General features: G+C 39.6%; 1 protein-coding gene across 1 annotated transcript in view; it reads right to left on the bottom strand.

Moving 5' to 3' along the window:
• Positions 1 to 15291, bottom strand: part of NKAIN3 (sodium/potassium transporting ATPase interacting 3) — a 638062-nt gene that overhangs the window by 500246 nt on the left and 122525 nt on the right. The gene's annotated exons all lie outside the window — the stretch shown is intronic.

The following is a 15291-nucleotide window of genomic DNA, read 5'->3' as shown; positions in this document are numbered from 1 at the left end:
ATTGGGAAAGATGCAGAGAAATGGTATTGTTGGTGGGAATGTAAATTGGTGCAGCCACTATTAAAAAAAACCCATATGGTGGTACTCAAAAAAATAAAAAATAAAACCACCATATCATCCAACAATCCAGCTTCTGGGTATATATATCTAAAGGAATGAAAACAGCATATTGAAAAGATATCTGCCCTCCCATGTTTGTTGCTGTATTTCCATATAGCCAAGACATAGAAATAGCCTTAAGTGGATTATTATTCAATCATGAGAAAAAAGAAAATCCTGTCGTTGCAAAAACATGGATGGACCTTGAGGGCGTTATGCTAAATCAGATAAATCAGACAAAGAAACCAATTTTCTATGATATTATCTATATGTGAGATTAAAAAAAATCCCTGAAATCTCAAAAACAGAGTAGAATGGTGGTTACCAGGGGCTGGAGGTTGGGGGGTGGGGGTGGGGATCTGGGGAGACATTGGTCAAAGGGTACAAACTTGCAAGAAGATGAGTAAGTTCTGGGGATCTAATGCACAACAATGTGATTATAGTTAACTATTCTGTATTGTAGACTTGAAAGTTCTTGAAAGATTTGATCTTGAATGTTCTCTCTCCAAAAAAGAAATGTAAATTTTGTGATCTCTTGGAGGTGTTAGGTAATGCTGGTGGTAATGTTATTAAAATATACAAGGTATCAAAACAACACATTGTATACCTTAAACTTACAAAAATTATATGTCAATTATATCAAAAGAAAGAAAGAAACTAGCTAATGGTAGTAGGAAGCCAAGGGTCTAGAAAATAGCCTTGAGTGACAGTGGGGGTAGGTTACTGGGAAGATGAGGTCCAAGGATGCTGTTGAGAGAGGTGCACAGCAGTCTGGGTCAGGGATGCTGACCCATTCTAATGTTCTTCTTTCCTTCCTTCTCCAAGACCAGAAAGGAATGAGTATTCATTCAATCTGGGATTAGAACAGGGATCCTTGACATGGTATCCACTAAGGGACCTTGGCTAGAATTCTGGGATTCTGTCAACTTAAATGAGAAAATAATATATTTTTATTTTCACTAATATCGAATTGGAATTTATCACCATCTTCAATTACTGAATGTAGGCAACAAACTATAGTAGTATTAGCACTACCTGTGACTTTGTTGCCAATAAAAATGACAGTATTTTAATTTTATTTCAGATGATACTTATTATACTTCTTTTCAAACAATGGTTATGCTCCTCACCACTTTGGAATGATGGAAGTTATTAGGTCCTTTGATAAAGCTTGCTGTTTAACGTAGAAATAAGCAACCACATACATTCTTGCAACATTTTAAAAACACTTTGATAAGTGTTATTTCAATATCTTTGATTTCCTTTGTCATCCATTGTGTTTTATTTTATACATTTAAAAATACTACTCTGAGAAGCAATTCATTGGCTTCAAAAGGTAGCCAAAGCAGTCCTTGGCTGCTTTACCAAAAAAAGGTAATGAACTCTGGGTTACATGGTGTAGGAGGGACAGAAAACTGGAGTAACTCTTACCCTCTGAGCCTAGGAGAAGAGGTTTTGGTCAAGGAAAAAAGTGAAAGGATCCTCTTGGAGATGCTGGGGCCCAGGAGTCGGACTTAAGACCACCCATTACTGTTGCAGTCCATTCCTGAGTGGTCCTCAGGGATGCCTGGAAAATGGAGCTGGAAGGACTTTAGTCCCAAGAGAAAAAGTAAGGAGTTTTATGATTTATATATGAATGAGAGAATCATGTTTTATTAGGAAAATAACTTTCCAACTGAGTAAATAGGAAAATTTATATGAAAATAATAACTATTCAAATACTGCTGACTTTATGTCAGGCAGTGTTCAATGCAATTTATAAATATTACTTCATTAATCCTTAGTACAATCCTACACGGTAGGTACTACTATTATCCCTCTTTTGCAGATGAAGAGGGGAGGTAAAGTGAAATTTAAGTCTGTTGCCCAGAGTAGTCCAGGTGTCATGTCCCAAAATCAGGATTTGAATGCAATGTAATCAGTTGGGACTATGGGCTACTTACCATAACATGGGCCCCAAAGTGATTTTCTAAAGGATTAGTAATAATCAATGTCATTTCTTAGTCCTCTGCAATAATAATGATAATAAAGGAAATATGATGTGTACCAGCTGGAAATAACATCCTCTGCTTGTATTTTCCACACTGAGCTCTTCTCATCAGATGTGCCCCCTCTACAAGTATATTCTCAGTTTCTCCTCCCAAAGGCTATTATTGGAATATTGGCAGTTATATGAAAGTATGCCCCACTCCAACTTTCTAACATCTACCATGGCTTCCAATAGATTCTGAGACAGAATCTTAACCTCTCAAGGGCAGCTCTTGTCATGACTGATGGCTTCACCCAACTTTTGACATTATTAATATATTCTTTTCAGAGAACATTAGGCAGCTGTGCCATGCTGGCTGAGGCTGCAGTGACAGTAGTAACCCTTAGTTCCTTCAGTGCACCAGGGATAGAGCAGCCCTGTGTAACACGGTGTCACCAGATGAAAAACATCAAGAACTCTGAGTATGCCTTTGTGCGGAAGTCTCAGCCTTCTCCACTGGGCAGGGGTGGGGGGCTATGGTGGGGGCCCGACAACCTGATGTCCCACAGTTTGTGACTGGGTGATATTCAAATACATTAATGGATTCAGAAAGCAAGAACCCAAACACTTTTGTGAGAGAGGAAAAGCTTCATGTAAAAGGTTTCTATTGCACTGGTCTTTGTGGATACAGTCTGTGTGCAAAAGAAAACACAAATTTGTCCCAGATTTTGATTGTGAATATATAGGCATTCATACAAGACTGGACAATTTTGAGGGTCAATAAAATACTTCCATATTTCTAAATAAATAAAACAAAACAATTTTTCATTGTTCTTTCTTTCTTTCTCTCTCTCTCTTTTTTTTTTTTTTTTTTGCTTGAGAGTTAAGGGTGTGATGAATTTTTTGAAATTATAGCCAAAGTTATAGAGACAGATGTAGACAGACTTCTCTTTTGCTTAATATCCTTTTTTTTTTTTAAAGATTTTATTTATTTATTTGACAGACAGAGATCACAAGTAGGCAGAGAGACAGGCAGAGAGAGGGGAAACAGGCTCCCCGCTGAGCAGAGAGCCCAATGCTGGGCTCGATCCCAGGACCCTGGGATCATGACCTGAGCTGAAGGCAGAGGCTTTAACCCACTGAGCCACCGAGGCGCCCCCATATCCTTTTTTTACAAAAGTACTAGAAACAGCTAATTTTTATTTTTCTCTAATGGGAAAAAATAGAGATATGCATGTTTCTCAACAATGACGCAATGGGTTGAAATTTGGATTGAGAGCTGGAGGACCTAAATTACAGTCTTGACTTTGTCCCTAACAATTGTTTTTTCTGAATAATTTATAGTTCAATAGCATTCAAAAGGCATTTTGGAGTGACTTACAACAAAAATGTGCCTACAAAAAAAAATAAGAGAATTGAACAGGAAATCAGAAACAACAAAATGAAAAGGGAGAAAATTTCTATAATCTGGTTAATCTAACTCTGAGGCTCCTGGACACAAAGTGAAAAAGGGAAACATGATGAACCTCACGGATACCATTATTGACAAAATAAGTAATTTCTGCTTTTGCTTTGCCTCCTGGATCTAAATTTTAGAAATAAATTTTTCTGTTGGATTATACAAAAGGGCATCAATTTGGACTCTTCTTTGGAAAACGCAAAAACTATGGAGAAACTGAAGGTATTTTATTGAATTACATTATTGTGAAGTAGTTTCTTTAGAGAGTTAATGCACATAGTTTAAGTCAGTTGCTTTTGATACTCTACCTTGACTGAAGGAATCACCAACTAACTGTGTGACCTCTTCTGCCTCTTAGTAAAATAGGGATTTTGATTAGATGAACTCTAAGGTTTCTTCTAACTCACAAGTTCAGTAATTTCTAGGATTAATTTCAGTTAGACTTCCTATTATTGTTAACATGCTATTCAGCCCAGATGCCCAAAATGTAAGGATTTCCATCCCCTTCTTTTTGTCCTAAAAAACTTTATAAATATATTTGGAACCAAATTATGCACTGTAAAGTAAGAGACAGGGTATACTACAGTTACCTGAAAAACAATCCCTGTTGAATTTATAAGTAAATACAAATATTTCTAAATTCCCACTGTTGCTTTTTTACCTTGCCTTTGTTGGGTCCCCCATTTTGGGTCCCGCAATAATGGGTTCATGGTCAAAGGAGTGAGACTGATACAAAGCAAAGGTCAAGCAAAGCTTTATTTCCCGCCAAGCATCTAGAATCAAACTGACAGGCCAGGGACTTCTCTTGCAAAGAGGTGACCCCTCCGTGACTCCCAGACTAACTTTTATAGAGCAAAGGCCATGTGGTTGAGCCTGGCCACACACAGGTGGCCAATGAGATTACAATACACAGAGATAGCTGCACAATCACGCTAGGTCTCACAGGGGTGGCCAATTGAATTACAATTTACTCTATAATAGACATTTGAACTAGCCTATCGCCTTGGTGAGAACTGGCGCCCAAAAGGCGGGGCCCACACTCCTTCATAGCTAGGGAGACAGTATGCCCACTTTACTGATTGGAAGTCGCCACCTGACCCTACCCATCCCTGCATTCAGGCTATTATCGCTACCTGAGCTGATCCACCCTTGTATTTGGGCTTTGTTACCTGGGACTGGTTTCCCGGACTTGCTTTAAAATAAGTTCCCCTTATTTAAAGGTGGGGCACGGTCAATTTAAGTTTTACTGAATAAACAACAAAATGACTGTTCAACCGAGGTGAGGTTGCTCTGGCTAAATAGGCCCTTACACCTTTAAAGGTCTCAGATTTGTTAATGGCGAACAAATGAGTTGTCTGTATGTCCTGTGAATTCTAAAATAAGCATCACAGAAATCATGCTGTAGCCAACAGTTCAAAGAGTAATCTAATAGCACCAAAGTACATGCAGCAATTTCTAGATACATAAAAATGTCATTATTTTAATAGGTAGTGAAGGGGAGCAGAATATGCCACCCTCAAAATACACCTCTTTGACACATTGATTATTTTGAGCTGGTTACTTTTTTAAAACTGGCAAACAGGAAAAGCACCTAAAATGAAATTCAAGTTATCCTTTTGTAAGAAGCATTTATGTTTATAAGAGAAATCTTCATTTGTAAGGATGTTTCCCTCTCTTTCTTTTTTTTTTTTTGTTTTTTAAGATTTATTTATTTGACAGACAGAGATCACAAGTAGGCAGAGAAGTAGGCAGAGAGAGAGAGGAGGAAGCAGGATCCCTGCTGAGCGGAGAGCCCGATGTGGGGCTGGATCCCAGAATCCTGAGACCATGACCTGAGCCAAAGGAAGAGGCTTTAACCCACCAAAGCCACCCAGGCAGCCCAGGATGTCTGGTTCTCTGTATCAGAAAGAAAAGAATGACTCTAAATCTCTAGAAACTCTTATCAGTGGATAAGGCTTGGATTTAAATCTGCATAACAACTTTATCCTTTTTTACAGAGTTTTTTCTGATAACCTACCAAGACTCCCCACCCTTCATTTGTTTTATCTTTAGGTGGAGAAGTTTGGGGCCATTTTGGAGAGTTAACTCAATTTTCCTAAGTACCTACCTTGCACACAGGAGGTATACTGGTTTTAAACTTCTGTTGGCTTTTCTCCTGTTGGTCTGTCTTTTATTACAGGGATGTTACAGCCAAGAACCAAGAACGGCAGAGGAAAACCTATTTCTCCTCCCCTACAGTCTAAGAGAAAAAGGTTCTCTCTGGTTCAATCTCTACACAGCAGTAAAACTTTAGCTTCTTAAAACATAAACCAGAATTCATCCTCTCCTACAGAAGCACATGAGTAACTTCCTCTTGGGCTAAAGGGGGGAAAAAAATTCCATAGTCCTTACTGTGGTCTCTGAGGCCCTGCTGGATGGGTTCCTGGCTACCTTCCTCACACTCCCATCTCCTACAACTCCCTAGCCTGACTCACTAGGCTTCACTCACTCTGGGGTTTCAGTTCCCACACACAGAAACCACATCCTGATCCCGGACTCTACCTAGTCCCCGCAAGGCTCTTCCCCATGATCTAATCACAGGCAGCTCCTTTCTCATGCTTCTTCCCTTAATTGTCACCTGCTCAGAGAGACCCTCCCTGACCACTCTTTGTCAAGAGCTGATTCCAACATTCTCAGTTTCTGCTCATGTTTGCTCCTTTCATATAATCCGTCCCATTTCACAGATATTTTGTCTGTTTACTTGTTTTCTTCTATCTGTCCTTGCAGAATGGAAGTTCCATGACGGCAAATTTGTGAGGCCCTGTTTAGTGCTGCATTCCAAGCACTGAGTACACTCTTGTTTAGTGTAAAACTAAAGAATGGCCACATTGTACACTTGTCATAAAGAATCCTATAATCAAATTATTTTCATAATTTGATTATTTATAATCAAATAATTATTTTCAATAGGTCATTTTCCCCCTATTTTTTTCTAGTTCAATGCCTTAACATGATACAAATATACAGTTTCAACATAAACCAGAAAAATTTCAAACTTTTTTTCACAAAATGTGGACTTCTCAAGGGCATAATGTTATTTTGGCAACCCACCAAAGTTAAGGTTTTATGGTTCCTTCAAACTACTATCTTATCAGAGCAGCTCAGAATTAACAGACACATCATTGGCAGAGAATCAAATAACACACATCAAAAGATACTCAGCATATGTTTTTTCAGAGAAACCACTGTACAAAGAATTGGTGTGAAAAGTTCTTTCATATTCCCCTACTAGATCAATTCCCAGATCTTCTTGTAGGAATAAATTTTAACAATAAGTTATTGTGCAACTATGACCATAAGACTCTTTGTCCTCTGCCTCTTCTGGACAGTTATTTTTCAAACTACAGATTATTAAATCAAACTGCAGTTGTGGGGGCATCTGGCTGGCTCAGTTAGTTAAGAATCTGAGTTCGGCACAAGTTGTGATCTCTGGATCCTGGAATCAAGCCTGGCATTGGGCTCCCCACTCGGCAGGGAGTCTGCTTGTCCCTCTCTCTCTCTGTACCCCAATCCCACGCACGTTCTCTCTCTTTCTCTGTCAAGTAAATAAATAAAATCTTTAAACAAAAAAAAATTTTTTTTTAAATCTGCAGTTGCAAAATCAATTCAGGGGACAATGGTGAGAAGTTCTAAAAATTAAATACAATAGAAAAAATAGAAAATGGAAAATATCAAAGTACACTGTACAGGATTAGAATGACTGTCACTTGAAGATACTTGTTTTGTATATGAGTGTATATGAGTGTGTGTGTATATGTTGTGTATATGTTGTGCATCTTTATTCTGGGTCACAATGTAAATCATAGGTTCCAATTAAAAACAAATTGAAAACCACTACACTGGTCAGTAAGAGAGATAAAACAAGAGTTACTGACTACTTATAAAACACATGCCTATATTGAGATTTATTATATTAGGGAACTAATGTGGTTTGGGACATTCTACCCTAAAATATGGCATCTTAGCATATCAAGCTGAAGGAGTTTGCAAAACCAGAAGAGCAGGTCAGTGTGACCTTCCCCCAACCTTTGTCCCCTGAGTCAGATTCTAAAATTCTTATATTAAAGGTACTCTCCTTCTAGTCCAGGAAAGGAAGATCCTTTCCTAAAAAGAAGCCTTGCTGAATTTCTCCCAGTTTACTATAGTAACTTCATTTCTACATGACCACCTGCCCTTCATTAAACATAGAATAAAACACTCAGGTCTGTTCCTTTAGGTCTTCATTTCTTCGCTCCCATGTCACATAAAGCTTATATTGAATAAATCTGCACGTATTTTTCCTGTTATCTTCCCTTGGCAGTTTAACTTGCAGACAGGGTTTCTGAGAGAGTCGAGGAAAACCCTTTCCTTATTCACAGACTTTGTTCCTGTCCTTGATATGTTTCATTCTGCTTTGCATCTTAGATTATTGTTTTCATATCTGTGCCCAGTTACAACAGGGTAGGAAGGGTAGGGGTAAGAAGGTGAGGGTAGGAAGATGTCTCATAAATAAGTGAGTTAAATTAAAGTCACCCATTATGTTGGATTAAATATGGTCACAGGTTATCTGACACTATTTCCGTTAAGAGAGTCCATTAAGGGTCATGTCTTTTCCTTTTCAATCTGGGAGGGGTAGTCTGTGATTGCACTGACCAATGAAAACGGCATAAATGATGGCACAGTGCACGTTTCTAAGCTTAAACCTCATAAACCTGGCACCTTCCACTTCCTGTCTCTTGAGAGTTCTCACTTGCGGAGCCTCAGCTTCCGTGTGAGAATTTAGACTACCACCCTAGAGAAACCATGGAGAGAAGTCTTGTGTCTACCTAAGAGGGAAAGAAGTCTATCCTTCTAGCCATCTTCATGAAAGTAATAGGCGCATGTGCGAAGCCTTCTTGGGTCTTACAGATCAAGCACTGGCAAACTGTGATCTGTAGGGCAGCTGCTTAATTTTGTAAATAAAGCTTTATTAGAACACGGCCATAGTCACTTATTTACATATTGCCTGTAGTGACTTGCACATTACAACCTCATAGGCAGTACCTCCCGCTGTTTTCTACACGGCCCTTCACACAAAGTCTGCTGATCTGGGTTCTAGGCCCCTCCAAAGGACTGCAGATGATTCCAGCTAGAGCAGAACAACCTCTCACCCAAGCTCTGCCTGTAGTTCTAATCCACAAAAATCACAACGTCTAATAAAATGGTTATTGTTTTAAGCCACTTGTTTTAGGGTAGATTTTTATGCAACAGTAGAAAACTGGAACAGAATTCATTACCTGGTAGTGTCGTGTTGCATAAACCCTGTGACATGTGTCAATCGTTTTGGAATCAGGCAGCAAAGAGAAGCAGGAAGGGGCTCAAGGAGACTGTTAGTGGAAGGACTTTAAAGAAATTGTTAGTAAACTCTGCAAGGGCCTTGAAAAGAATGTTGGTGATGCACTGAGGGTCAGTGAGAATATGTCATTGGAAGCTGGAGAATACTTTCTCAGAATTGGCTGAAAATTTGGCACGAGTGTTGCATGTGATCATGAAGAAAATGGAAAAAGGGACCTAATGAATGTGTGGACTCAGCAGAGAAGACTAACTGGCAGACTGGAGGAAGCGCCAAACGCGAAATACGGGAAGAGCGATGAGCGAACAGAGGATCGACTGAGTTTGGGAGCAGATTAAAAGTAAATACCAAGGAGCCGGGGCAGGCTGGATGTGAAAAAGGAAACCATCTCTCATCTCAGGCTCCACAGCAATGGATGTGCAAAGTCAGAAACGACCTCAAGACAAAGGCTAAACCTGGACTACCACCTGGCTGTGGGGTAAATGCTCCAGAGGGCTTCTCAGGTCTTTAAGAATTATACATCTTAGACACTCTCTTCCAGAAAAGAAGGCCTTTGTGAATCTTAACATATGCTTGGTAAACCCTTTCAACTAGACAAAATGGCTTCTTTGTATAATTTGCTACATTTTCAAGCTCTATATTCAAAATGATGTGCATGTGTGTTTTGGTTGGTGAACTGGATTATCTGATACACAAGAGCCCTATAAACTTTTTGCAGAAAAGGAGGGTTGACACAGAGGTCAGAACGAAGAGCCACAGCAAGCACTTCTAGGGGAAAAAGTCTAGACCCTAATCAGGAAACCAGTGACCTGCATCTGGTTGGATTTCTAAATCAGTGTAAAACAGTAACTGCTATGTGCCTCCCACTTTCTCCTTTTTTGAGGAGAACCTAGGGTTATCCTATCCCTATCTGAGCATTATATATTGGAAGGAGGGAGACCAATTCTCGCATTAGTTCACATGTCTTTATCCTGAGAGGAACCATACTCAAGAGACCTTCACCCACACATGGCTTTGATTTAACTATCAGCTTCTTTAAATTCAAGGCAAGGTTGAAATGAAGTGAATTTTTTTAATGTGGGAGGAATATAAGTAATCTGTGACCAGAAGGTAGACAACACCCCTTCTGCAAAAAGTCATCCTTCTCCCCCTTAAACCTTGGGGTGCTCTGACTGAAAGAATAGGGTGGAAGCTTTACTCACCCAATTTTTGGACCTGGCCCTTAAAAGACTAAAAGACTAAAAGTTTCTAGTTTCTAGTTTCTCTTTCTTGGGTTACGTACTCTTGGCACCCTAAACTGCCACATAAAACCTTCTCAGAGAGTATGTGGAAAAGTCCTGAATCCACAGCCTCCTAGCTGTGAATAAAAGCCATCTTCAACCCTCTGGGAGGGCCACTAGCTGAATACCACCATTAATACCACACAGAGAAGAATTACCTACCAAATTCTGCCTATGTTTCAACCCACAAAATCTTGAGATATAATACATTGATTGTAGTTTTAAGGCACTAAAGTTTTGAGGTAATCCGTTATACAGCAATGGGTAATAAACACACATTTCACACTGGTACTAAAAATACACATTGTCAATATATCCAATCTCCTAAATCATTGAGTTGGGAAAAGTATGATCTCTTACAGATTGAATTAAGGTCTCCCAAAAAGAGATCTTGAAGTCCAAACTCCCCGAACTTGTGAATGTGGCCTTATTTAGAAACAAGGTCTTTCCAGATGCAATCAGATTTTGGTTACATCACAACAGAGTTGGGTGTACCTTAATCCAATGATTGGCATCCTTAGAAGAAGAAGACAGAGGCGATGACTGGAATACATCTGTAAGGCCCCAGAAGTAAAGAATGAATCCTCCCCTACAGCCTTCAGAGTGAATAAGCCCTGCCAACATCTTGATTTGGGACTTTAGCCTCCAGATTTGTGAAAGAATAAATTTCTGTTATTTTAAGACACTTGATTGGTGTCTACATCACTGAGTGAGTAACAGTCTCCTACAGGAGGTAGCGTAAGAGTAGAACTTCTTTGTCTATTATAAACACTGCTGATAACATACAACATATCTTTGGAATATTACCAATACTGGGTAATCTCTACACAGCCTTGCACTTCTAAATTCCAAATATTTAGGATAATTCTCCATAGTGTGTCAAGGCTCTTTTTTTAAAGTCACAGGACTAGAGCGTTCCAGGCTTCTGTTCCTCCTAGCCTTTCAAATCCACTAAATGGCTTATAGACTTAACACCTGAAGAAAGGCCAGAGCCATAAAAAAGGATAAAAAAAAAAAAAATCCAATGAGGCAATGCCATTACTAGCCAGCAGTTTGGTGATGGATAACTGTAATTATTCTCTAAAATGAGATTTATAAGTTTTCTATGGCTTTTAGTTACTCTTTCTTAATACTTTCAGATAATGATACTTGGGCCCGAAGCCATAGGTAAAGCATTTAATGATATACATTTGTGTCTCTATCAATGTTTCAGAATACCTACCACTCTAAAAACAGAAGGGAAGTTTTTACTGCTTATTTTTACTTTATCATAACAGGTATACAAGTTAAGAAAAATGATACATGAAGTTGATGCTTAGTAAATCCTCTTTCAAAGTGGTTGTTTACACCTGACTTCAGGAAAAGACCAGATAAATGTGACTATCACAAGATTTCAGTAAGGGCATCACAGTATTTCTTATTTGACATTAAACCTCACTTAAGTAGCTGCTGGTACACCTCTGCAGAATGCAGAATTATTGCCTTTTTATTATTAAAAATGCATGTCATATTTCCAGATTGCTTTCATTTGGCCAATGGGACACACACTATAATAAGCTAGTACCAGATTCACCTGAGCTATAAAAATAAATAATAACTACATGATAATCTTTTGATGTACAGCCAAGAATCATTTAATTTCTGGAGTCATAAAAAAGTGAAATGAACCACAAGTTCAAAAATGCCAATGAGTACTTGAAGGAAATATCCTTTAAAGACCAGTAGCTCTAGCTTTTTGATGTAATAAAAAAAATTATTTCTTACAGGAAAAGTTGATGGTAAAATGATGAATTTCTATGCTAGTGTAATGGGAAACCCAAAAATATTTTTCAAGTATTAGCTTATGCATTTTCATACACCATCTTGTAAATCGTGCTAGAAAAAAAAAAAATTTTGTAAAGAAACTAATAAACAAAAACAGAAACAGAAAGCGGATGTCATACCAAGTAGAAGGAGAGATAGGAGACCTAGGTTCCCATGGCAACTCATTCTTAGGTTAGTAGAACTGCCCACCACATAACCTTCTCAGACTTCAGTCTCTTTATATGTAGAATGAAATGATACTATTACCAATATCACTGAATCATTATAACAAAAATTTTTTGAAAGCGTATGAAAATTTTTCTTGTAAACTTCAAAGCACTATGCAGATGTTATGTTATTCATTTGTCTAATTGGGAAAGTCACTCCAAATTACAAATGCTCATGTACATTCTCTTTAGCTTGAGGCTTTGAAATTTAGGTTTCAGTCTGGTTTATGCTTAATTCTTTGTGATGCTGAGTTACTGTTTGTACTCACAATATAAACTCAGAATACACCAAACCAAGTTACTTATGAACAATGGATATTTAGAATAAGAACAATATGCTTTCCTGGAATTCTGAATCATAAGCTGTTTATTTTTTTATTTTTTTTAAAGATTTTATTTATTTATTTGACAGACAGATCACAAGTAGGCAAAGAGGCAGGCTGAGAGAGAGTAGGAGAAGCAGGCTCCCTGCTGAGCAGAGAGCCCAATGTGGGGCTCCATCCCAAGACCCTGAGACCATGACCCGAGCCGAAAGCAGAGGCTTTAACCCACTGAGCCACCCAGGCGTCCCTAAATCATAAGCTGTTTAAACATTCTTATTGACCTTTAACAAAGTCTTTTGAGCAGAAACAAGGGGTTAAGAATGTAATGGACTGAAAGGCAAGTTCTTATTTCTGAAGCACTTATGATTTCACATGTTCCCTTTTCAAAGTCTTTTTAACAGCCCTGACAGAAGCCTCCATTGAAGTTGCAGCTGAAATGCACACAGGTTGAAGGGCGTAGAAGTAAAAAGGCTTGCTATTAGTACCAAAATGGAAATAACTCCTTAATTGTTCCCTTCAAATTCATATCATGATCAGTCAGAGCATGTTTCTGCCCAGGTCATCCAGCTGGGGAGATCTCCCTGACTTCAGAGAACACTCCGGAAAGACAACGGCTGAATCATACCTGAAATAAAGTCACACATGATCATTCTAAAAGTACTCCTCTAAAACACTGCTTATTTTGGTCTTTCACAAAGACCAAAATACACAATAACCCATCAGTTCAGGAACCACATAAATTAGTTGAGTTGGGAGATGTTTGCCCCTACAGTGTATTAATTCACTTTCCTGTTCACTCAGGATAAAAATCAAATTCCTTCCTCCCACTGCTAAGAAAGACTTAGTCAAGTTCTCCCAACTCTTAAAGATGAACAAAGACCCCTGATGCTTAGGACTGGGTTCTTTGGATTCTAGCCTTCAGAAAAAACAAGCGGGATGTTGGAACACAATGTTCCTTCTGCCCACTCACCCATTTCATAGACATTTATTGTCTATTTTATGCCAGACATTGTGCTCACAGTACTGAGAGCATGAGCGATAGTTCCTGCCTTCAAGGAGTTCGCCAATCAGTAGGGGAGACAGCTGTGAACCACAAATTATATATACCAGGATGAGAGCCAGTGTAGATGGGAATCAGATATTCAACTTAGGAATCCAAGGAGAGATAACATGTGAGCTGAGTCTTCACAGATATGTGAAGTTAGCTAGGGAAAGAAGAGGAGGGGGTCCAGTCGGGAGGTGAGCACAGGTTGGAAGGGACAGATAGGACCCCGGTAGTTTATAGGGCTGTGCATAGGGCTTTGGAAGGGGGAGAAAGAGTGGGACAAGAGGAGGCTAGAGAAGTGAACAACCAGAGCCTGGACTGTGACTTCAGTGATATAGGGAACCTATATCTGAAACAAGTCTGAGCAGGGAGGAGGGTGCTCACATTAACATGCATGTGTGTGTGTGAGTGTGTGTGTGTGTGTGTGTGTGTGATTGTACGTACATGCATGTGTCTGTTTTAATGGCTCTAGCAAGAGCACAGAGAATTAAAGAAGGTATAGCTAGGGGCAAGACTGTGAGGAAGGTATCACAATAACTGAGGGAAAAGATGTAAGTGTTTACTGAACACTACTTAATAGGCAAAGAAAGAAAAAGGAGTATTTCAGACATTAGAAAGAAATAAAATCTGGGTGCTAACTGGATACAGGTGCCAGGAAAAGGGAGATGTTTCCCATGATTCCCAGGTCTCCGTCTGGGCAACTGGGTCTTCAGTGATGTGTATCACTGAGAGAGCTGGTCTAGGGGAGGGGCAGGTGTGACTTAGGTTTCCTGGGTTCTTAGTATAGAAAGCGAAAGACAAATATGCCTAATTATATATGTCAGTGCCAAATTCTGCCAGTTGTAACCCAATAATATGCCTCAAAACCACCTTGCCCACCGGCACTAGCCTCCATTGAGCAAAGCCTCCCACCACTACTTCCTATTACTGTGCCAGCATGTCCTTGTCTCTGGACTTACCCTGCCTTGCCCCTCAGCCATAGCCAAGTACCTGCCGAAAGATCTTCAGTGGCTGTCCTAGAACTTTAGGACAGAAGTCAAACTCCTTCCTATAGCTTCCATACTTCTCCTCAATGGCTACCTCCTCACCTCTCCATCCTCAGTTTTCAACACTCTCCATTGCCTTACCCCTCTGTGAACCCCATCCCTGGGAAATACTTTCCTTGCTTCTCTCTTTCCCAGGCCTTCACTCATCCTCTCCCTTCTGGATCACTGTGCCTCTTCTTCTCCAAGCTTCCCTCTGGTTTCTTCCTTGTCTTCATCTTTCCAGCCTCAGATTAGGCACCGTTTCTTTAGCTGCTCCTGGCCTCCAAGACTGAGAGGAGCTGCTTCTGTGTGCCCTCACTGCACCTACATTTAGTTGAGCAGTAAATCAGCACAACCCTAGTTTTGTTGAAGTAGAAGCTTCCTGAAGGCAGGGACACTGTCCTGCTCGTCTATGGACCTCTGTATTCATTTAGTTAGCGCTGTGTGAAAAATGATCCCCTACGTAGCAGAGTAAAAGAACAAACATTTATTTATCTCATAGGCTCTGCAAGCCAGGAATTCAAGAGCAGATTTTTCCAGATGGTGCTGGCACATGGCTCCTTGTGAGGCTGCAGCCAATGTGCAATTTGACTGGTTCTGAGTCTCCACCTGGCAGGTCACTCACATGACAGGTGGTGGACACTCGGGTCTCTCACCACATGGGCCACTCCTCAGAGCTGCGGATGATGTCATTTCCCATCATCGTTTGCC

This window comes from Mustela nigripes, chromosome 3 (assembly GCF_022355385.1).
Source record: "Mustela nigripes isolate SB6536 chromosome 3, MUSNIG.SB6536, whole genome shotgun sequence".
NCBI classification, from domain to species: domain Eukaryota; kingdom Metazoa; phylum Chordata; class Mammalia; order Carnivora; family Mustelidae; genus Mustela; species Mustela nigripes.
Note: the sequence above shows the minus strand (reverse complement) of the source record. Positions and strands in the feature narration are given on the sequence as shown.